General features: G+C 33.3%; 1 non-coding gene across 1 annotated transcript; it reads right to left on the reverse strand.

Annotated features, from left to right (window-relative positions):
- Positions 1-6652: 6652 nt before the first annotated feature.
- On the reverse strand, positions 6653-6759 carry LOC121227544 (small nucleolar RNA R71). Its single transcript, XR_005925136.1, has one exon. It is a non-coding gene; the product is annotated as a small nucleolar RNA R71 (small nucleolar RNA).
- Between the last annotated feature and the right edge of the window lie 699 nt (positions 6760-7458).

Below are 7458 nucleotides of genomic sequence, written 5' to 3' on the forward strand. Positions count from 1 at the left end.
AGCCAACACATTTGGCAAAATCAATATGACACATAACAAATGACCAAGTCCCCTATACGTGCCATAACTCAAAATGTTGAATTCATTGGCACCAAAATAATTTTTGATGGTGTGAGTGGATCTCCGACGATCTCCGAACCCCGAGCTAGCTTGGTGAACTATAAGACAAGGGAAAGAAAGGGGAGTAAGCTATATAGCTTAGTAAGTTCCTATGCAAATAATAAGCATCATAACCACAAACTTAACATACAATTAACAAGATAAAGATTAGCATGAATGTTATCAAAATCTCATAGTCATAACTTACTCAATCACAATCCTAAAGAGTTCATCACATATCGAGCTCATTACTTATGAGTTATACGTACATACCTATACCAACTCGTAACATAACCATATCCTTTCAAAACTTTGACATTCCCATTGAACACTTAAAATATTAATGTATACTCAGAAATCTTGCACACAAGTGCCATAGATGTAGCTAAAGTTACCTTATATCTCATAATACGTATGGGCTCGTTTTCGAGCTATTCACAGGCTTGCTCACACAAGCTGTCAGTCAAGACGTAGCTACACAGTGCTGCTCACACAAGCTATTAGGTATCCAAAACACATGTCGGACTACCCAGCCACTGATAGGATCTACGAGACCAACACCTAGATTACATAATCGCATATACACATGGTTTCCTAGTGGCACGTCATTCATATCCTATTCTATTCCTAAGGTTCAATCAGGATTTCTCGTTTGTCAAAACTTTGTCAAATACATCCAAAGAGTCAATCACAATTCATACAATATTAAAACATAAACATAACAATGCATTAGATACATACGAACTTACCTCAGTACAAAAATAGTAGAATTGGACCTAATCGTCAAACACTTTGTTTATCCCCCGATCTAGGTTTGAACCTTGTTTTTCTTGATCTATAATAACAAATTTAACTCATTTAATACTCATTTTATTCAATTTAGTCCAAAAATCATATTATGATAAAATTACATTTTTACCACCTAATGTTTTACATTTTTTCAATTTAGTCCCTAGGCTTGTAAATTGAAATGTATTCAATTTCTTCAAAACCCAAGTCTAGCCGAACCATTTTCATACTTATACCAACCTAGATTTTCCACTTAATCACACTTTTACTACTTATTTTACAACTTTTACAAATAAGTCCTTTTTGACATTTTTACTGAAAATTACTTAGCAACAGTTGTTTATGTAACACCAAACATGCATTTTCTACCATTAGACATCAAAATACACAAATATCTAACATGGATAAAATTTTAAACTTCATCGTTCTTTTAAATTAGTCCTTGAAATAGCTAGATTAGGTTACAAGGATCTCAAAAACATGAAAATAATTAAAAATGGGGCTAAAACGGACTTACAATCGAGCTTCGAAGCTTGACAAACCCTAGCTTCTTCAAATTTTGCTATGGGAGGATGAAATTAAGAAGATGACATCTTTTATGTGTTTTATTGTCTTTATTTGACAAATTACTAAAATGCCTTTCATGCGTAACTTTAAAATTTCACCTAATCATGTCCATTTTTGTACATCTAATTAAACAAATGGTCTAATTATCATCTAAGGATGTTCAATTTAAAATTTCATAGCAATTATACACCTCTAGCTCTAGAACACACATTTTGTACCTATTACAATTTAGTCTTTTTAGCTAAATTAAGTGCCTAACCGATAAAATTTTCGAACAAAGTTTTCACGAAACAATTCCATGAAACTGCAGACCACAAAAAATATAATTAAATAAATCTTTCTATGTCAGATTCGTGGTCCCGAAACCACTGTTTCAATTTTTCCCTAAAATAGGCTGTTACAAAAGATACATTACAAAGATCCTTTACATTCCATTATTAACCTTGGCCAAAATACACAAAAACTACCGAAAGGATTGCTGGATAGTGTGATAGGTCTCCGACGAGCTTCCAACTGATCGAGCTTCTGATAATCTATAAAACAATGGGAAGTAACTACGTAAGCAACGAGTGCTTAGTATGCTCGTATAAACTTTAAACATAACTTACCATTTCATTAATACAATTCATATGTAAATACATCATTTAGCTCAAAAATCATTTCATTAGATCAAGATTCATTCCATTTGCGTACTTACCATTTCATTTTATTTTCTTACCGGTTGAACCATCTAGAATTGCAACGGACACTTGGTAATACTCATACACTCAGGAATACTCATACACATCAATGCTCACACGAGTTGTGAAATAGGCCTTCTCACACGAGCTGTGGGTTAGAATGTGAGCTATACGATGCTACTCACATGAGTTGTGGAGAATCCACAACAAATACAGGACCTCAGCCATCGGTAGGACATTCAAGACCAGCACCCAAAACATGAAATCCCTAATGACATGTCATTTGTATCCTAAGAACTCTTAAGGTTCAAATGGGATTTGTTATCCGTCAATTCATCATAGAATTGATACATTTATATTCAAATTCACTTATATTAAAACAACATAGTAGATAGTCAATTAGATAGTCAATTTAGCTAACATTAAAATGATCATAGTTCATAAGAACTTACCTCGATAACCAGGGTGTAGAAGTAGAATTGAACACTAATCTGAAGCTTTAGCTTTTCCTCGATTTAAGTCCGATTTTGGTTTATCTTGATCTAAATAAACAATTTCATTCAATTAAGTACTTCTAGAATTAAATTTAATCAATAATTCATATTTATAAAAAGTTACAAAATTACCCCTGATACTTTAACTTTTCACAATTTAGTCCTTAAGCTTATAACTTGAATATAACTCATTTTAGCCTAATCTAACTTAACCAGTGTTACAAGGGACCTTGAAACACCCCATAATTACTAAAAATTCGCAACAGAAACCATGGATTTATACTTTTAACAATTTAATTCTTATTTCCAAAATTCATAAAAAATCACTTAACAAAACATGTTTATTTTACAACAATGATAAATAATCCATCAACTAATATCAAAACACATTCAAAAACATCTATGGCAAGTATCTCAACCTTTAACAATTTTGTAAATTAACCCCTAGGCTAGCTAGATTAAGCTAAAATGGACTCAAAAATATAAAAATCATTAAAAATGGGGCTTGAATTCACTTACATGCATAAATTAAACCCTAAAAGAAACTTCAAGCTCTCCTCCCATGGAATTTCAGTTGGAACAAAATAAAAAGAAGAAGATGATGACTTTGTTTCATCTTTTTTTACTTAGTTTTCTTTTAATTATTAATTTTCCATTTTACCCTTATTAATAATCAAAATTTTCAATAAAACATTATCCATAACTATCCACTAACCCTTTAAATGGTATATTTATCATTCTAGACCATTAACTTTCATTTTCAAAGGCATTTAGCCCTTTTAACTCATAGAATTTAGCTTTTTCATATTTTACAATTTAGTCCTTTTTACTTAATTAACCATTTAAACATCAAAATTTCTTAACGAAAATTTAATACAGCCTTAATATAATCCTGTAGACATTTAATAAATAATAAAATAATAACTCACTCTTTCAAATTGTGGTCCTGAAGCCACTATTTTTTACATCACTTAAAACAAGTTGTTACATTTATGGACTTTATTATTTTGTTTGGGATTTTATTTTGAGGTAAACTATTGAATTGTGGCATGGGATGTTTCATTTTGAAAATGTTGGTTATTGGATATTTTGCATGGGTTTTTAACATGGATTAAATGATTTATTATTTACTTAATAAAATATGTCATTTTTCACAAACTCAATTGAACGAACTTACATTTTAAACATCGTATTAAATCAGTTAATTTCAAGTCAAGTTTTTACCAATTTTATTGTCCATGTAATCGCTTAGATTGGGTCATAATGTCTAAGCCCGATTTGAGGGGTTACATTTAGTGGTATCAAAGCTCGATTCAAAACTCAAACTATAGGTAAAATGTTTTCGAAACTCTTCATGCATTATAAAATGGTATTTTGGGAAAAAACATGCCACATGTTAAATTTTCTATAAAAGAAATTCAAGACTTCCCAAAGAAGTGTTTTTTAGATGTAAAACTATAAAAAACTTTAAAACTGAGTAAAACTCTAGATCGTAAAAAAATAAAGAGGAAGACAAGTGTAAATCAATAAAATGAAACTTCAGTGGAAAATATTCAAGTTATAACAATAAAAAATTCACCTCTATTGACAGCATTCATAAAACTTAAAATGAGTACTCGTAGAGTTAGAACTAGAGGAAAGAGAGCTCGTGGAGAGTCAGGACAGGGGACCTAAGTTGACTCATCCATATCCCAAGTGCGAAACCTAAGCCAGTAGTAGAAAATGTGAAACATTCCCCCACTATTGAAGAGAGTCAACAAGAGCCTGCGAATGAGGCTATATCACAAGCCATGTTACAAGTTTTGGAAAGAGTTACGGGTACCCGAATTAGAGCTAATAGTGGTGGTATGATAGCTAAATACTAAGACGACCCCACTGTAGCTAAATACTGGCTAAAGGCTTTGGAAACAATCTTAGATGATATGGAGTGCACCCATGAATAGATGCTTAAGGGGACTGTGTCATTGTTACATGATGAGGCCTATTGTTGGTGGCAAGCCATTATGAAAGGTACCCAAGCCGATTGATTGATGTAGGAATACTTTCTGGAGGCATTCTAGGAGAAATATGCAAGTGTGAGATACATTGAGGCCAAGAGACTATAAGTCATTGAGCTTAGATAGGGTGACATGTCTGTGGCTGATTACGAGGTTGAGTTCTTAAGGTTTAACTGTTATCCCTTGTGTATGGTAGCGAATGAACAGGATAAGTGCGCTCGACTTGAGTTTGGGCCAAGGTTAGAGCTGATGATGCAAATAGCTCCAGTCCAAGAGAGGGTTTTCAAAGCTTTGGTGGAGAAAACAAAAATCTGTGACAAAGTCAGGTGCATAGAGCATGAGTGAATAGTGCAAGCAAGAGTCGCTGCAAAGAGAGAATTGAGCCCTAATGTGCAGGCTTAATGATAAGTCCAAAAAAATTTATATCTCAAGCCACTAAACATGAAAAATTTCCTGTACTTAAGTGGATATATTTGCATTTCTAGGTTATTATAATATTTCATAATAAAGGTTGGACTGTGCCTTGAATGTCATTATATGTTACTTTTATTGTTGGGAAGAAAGGAATTGGTTGTTGTATGCAGCAAGTGCAAGAAGGACAAAGAGAATGAGAAAAATGAGGAAGGGAATGAAGAAGTGAAATATTTTCATGGCAAAAGGTCTACGGATTGCCAACAAAAATGCATGGAAATTCTAGGAAGATGCTGCTGCAGCACTCAGTCCTCGTCACTCTCAGTTAGTTGAACTCCACGAGATAAATGAACTTGAAAAGAAGTGGCAAATGTGTATGCTGAGAGAGGGGGGACCTACCATATAAAAGAAGAAAGAGAAAGAGAAGAAGAGAGCTTTTTTCTCTCTAAAAAAATCTCATTGAAATTTCAGAGAAAAAGGGAAGTGCGTATCAACATAAAAAGAGAGCAAAGATGTAAGGAAGGGGATGATGGATTCAACCGTGGGTCTTACACGATTTGGTAGCATCGGAGTTAAAGTTGGAATGGCAAAAGCTTCATGCAGTTCTTCCTTCATTCTATTAATTGATTTCTTTAATTTTTAAATTATGGCTAGTGATGTTGATATTTTCGATTTTAATTCCCAACCCATGAGCTAATCCCATCGGTTTGGAATTAAAGGATGGATTTTTATTACTTTTAATGGCCATGATATTATCTTGTATAGATCTATTGTTTCATTCAATTTGGGTTATCTTAAATACATCCATGCAAGCTCTAGGCATAGATGAATGATTGGCATGTTCTTAGAATTGGTTTAATTTTGAAAAGGTTAAGTGAGTTGGATCATAACTGAATAATACAAGCGAGAACTCAAATGAATACTAGTAGCACTCTAGACATAGAGTTACGTTCTATACAGAGAAAGGAAAGTTAGCGTTAGTTATCATTCTTGAGACTTGTAGACATACAAAGTCTTAGAATGGTAGCTTAAAGTCTAGCTCTCAAAAGAGGCAGACTGCAGTAGTTTATGAGTAGAGGTATTCCCAAGAATAAAAAGTATTCTTTTGACCCAAAAATTAAGAGAACTTTGAGGAAAAGGAGAAAAGAATTACGAGAAATGGTAAGGATTGGAAATGATCCAAGCAGAGAAGATCCATTACATCAGAATGGTAGGGACGTTGATATTACTTATGTGATAGATGATAGAGATAGACCCATTAGAGAACATGTAGTGCCAATCTTGAATGATTTGAATCTAGGGATTGCCAGGCCACATATTCAAGCTCAACATTTTGAGTTGAAACCAGTGATGTTTCAAATACTAAAAACCATAGGACAGTTTAGTGAATTACCTACTAAAGATCCATGACTGCATTTAAGACTCTTTTTGGAGGTCTATGATTCATTCAGGAAACAGGTTGTTCTTGAATAGGCCCTAATACTCCAGCTATTTCCTCATTCATTATGAGATCATGTTAGAGCATGGCTGAATGCTTTGCCATTAGGAAGGTGGCATCTTGGAATGATCGTTGTCAGAGGTTTTGTTAAGGTAAAATCCACCAAATATGAATGCAAAATTAAGCAATGATATTACCACTTTTCAGCAATCTCAAGATGAGGCATTGTATGAAACTTGGGAGCGATTCAAGGAATTAATTAGAAAATGTCTGATGCATGGTTTCCAACACTAGACATAGATGCAAATGTTTTACAATAGATTAAATGCACATTCAAGAATTGTAGTTGATGCATCTGCTAATGGCACTTTGCTGGATAAATCGTATAATGAGGCATATGAGATTTTGGAAAGGATAACCAACAATGATTATCAATATCTGACTACAAGAGTAGGAACTAGTAGAAGAGTTCCTGGAACTATTGAGCTTGATGCGATCACTTCATTAATAGCTTAGGTATCATCCCTAACTAATATGATTAAAATAATGAAGAAACTAGCTACAATATAAGAAAAGAAAGTAGTCAAGCTAACAAGTGTTTATTGTGGAGAAGATCAAGTTTTTGATGAATGCCCATCGAACCTAGCCTCAGTATATTACATGGGAAATTTCTATCAAAATAATAACCCATATTCCAATACATATAATTTAGGATGGAAACAACATCCTAATTTCAGTTGGAGTAATCAAGGGGTCAGAAATTCTAGTAATGTTGTTTGACAGAAATCACAAGTACTCCACCTAGATATAATCAACCCATGCCACGAAAAAATGTTCAACAAACTTTAGTAACATCTTATTCATCTATGGAAACATTTTTGAAAGAATACATTGCCAAGAATGATGTCAGAGTCAAGCTACATTTCTAAGAACTTTAGAAAATCAAGTGGGGTAAATTGCTAATGCATTAAGCTCAAGACCAT

Source organism: Gossypium hirsutum, chromosome A03 (genome assembly GCF_007990345.1).
Source record: "Gossypium hirsutum isolate 1008001.06 chromosome A03, Gossypium_hirsutum_v2.1, whole genome shotgun sequence".
NCBI classification, from domain to species: Eukaryota; Viridiplantae; Streptophyta; class Magnoliopsida; order Malvales; family Malvaceae; genus Gossypium; species Gossypium hirsutum.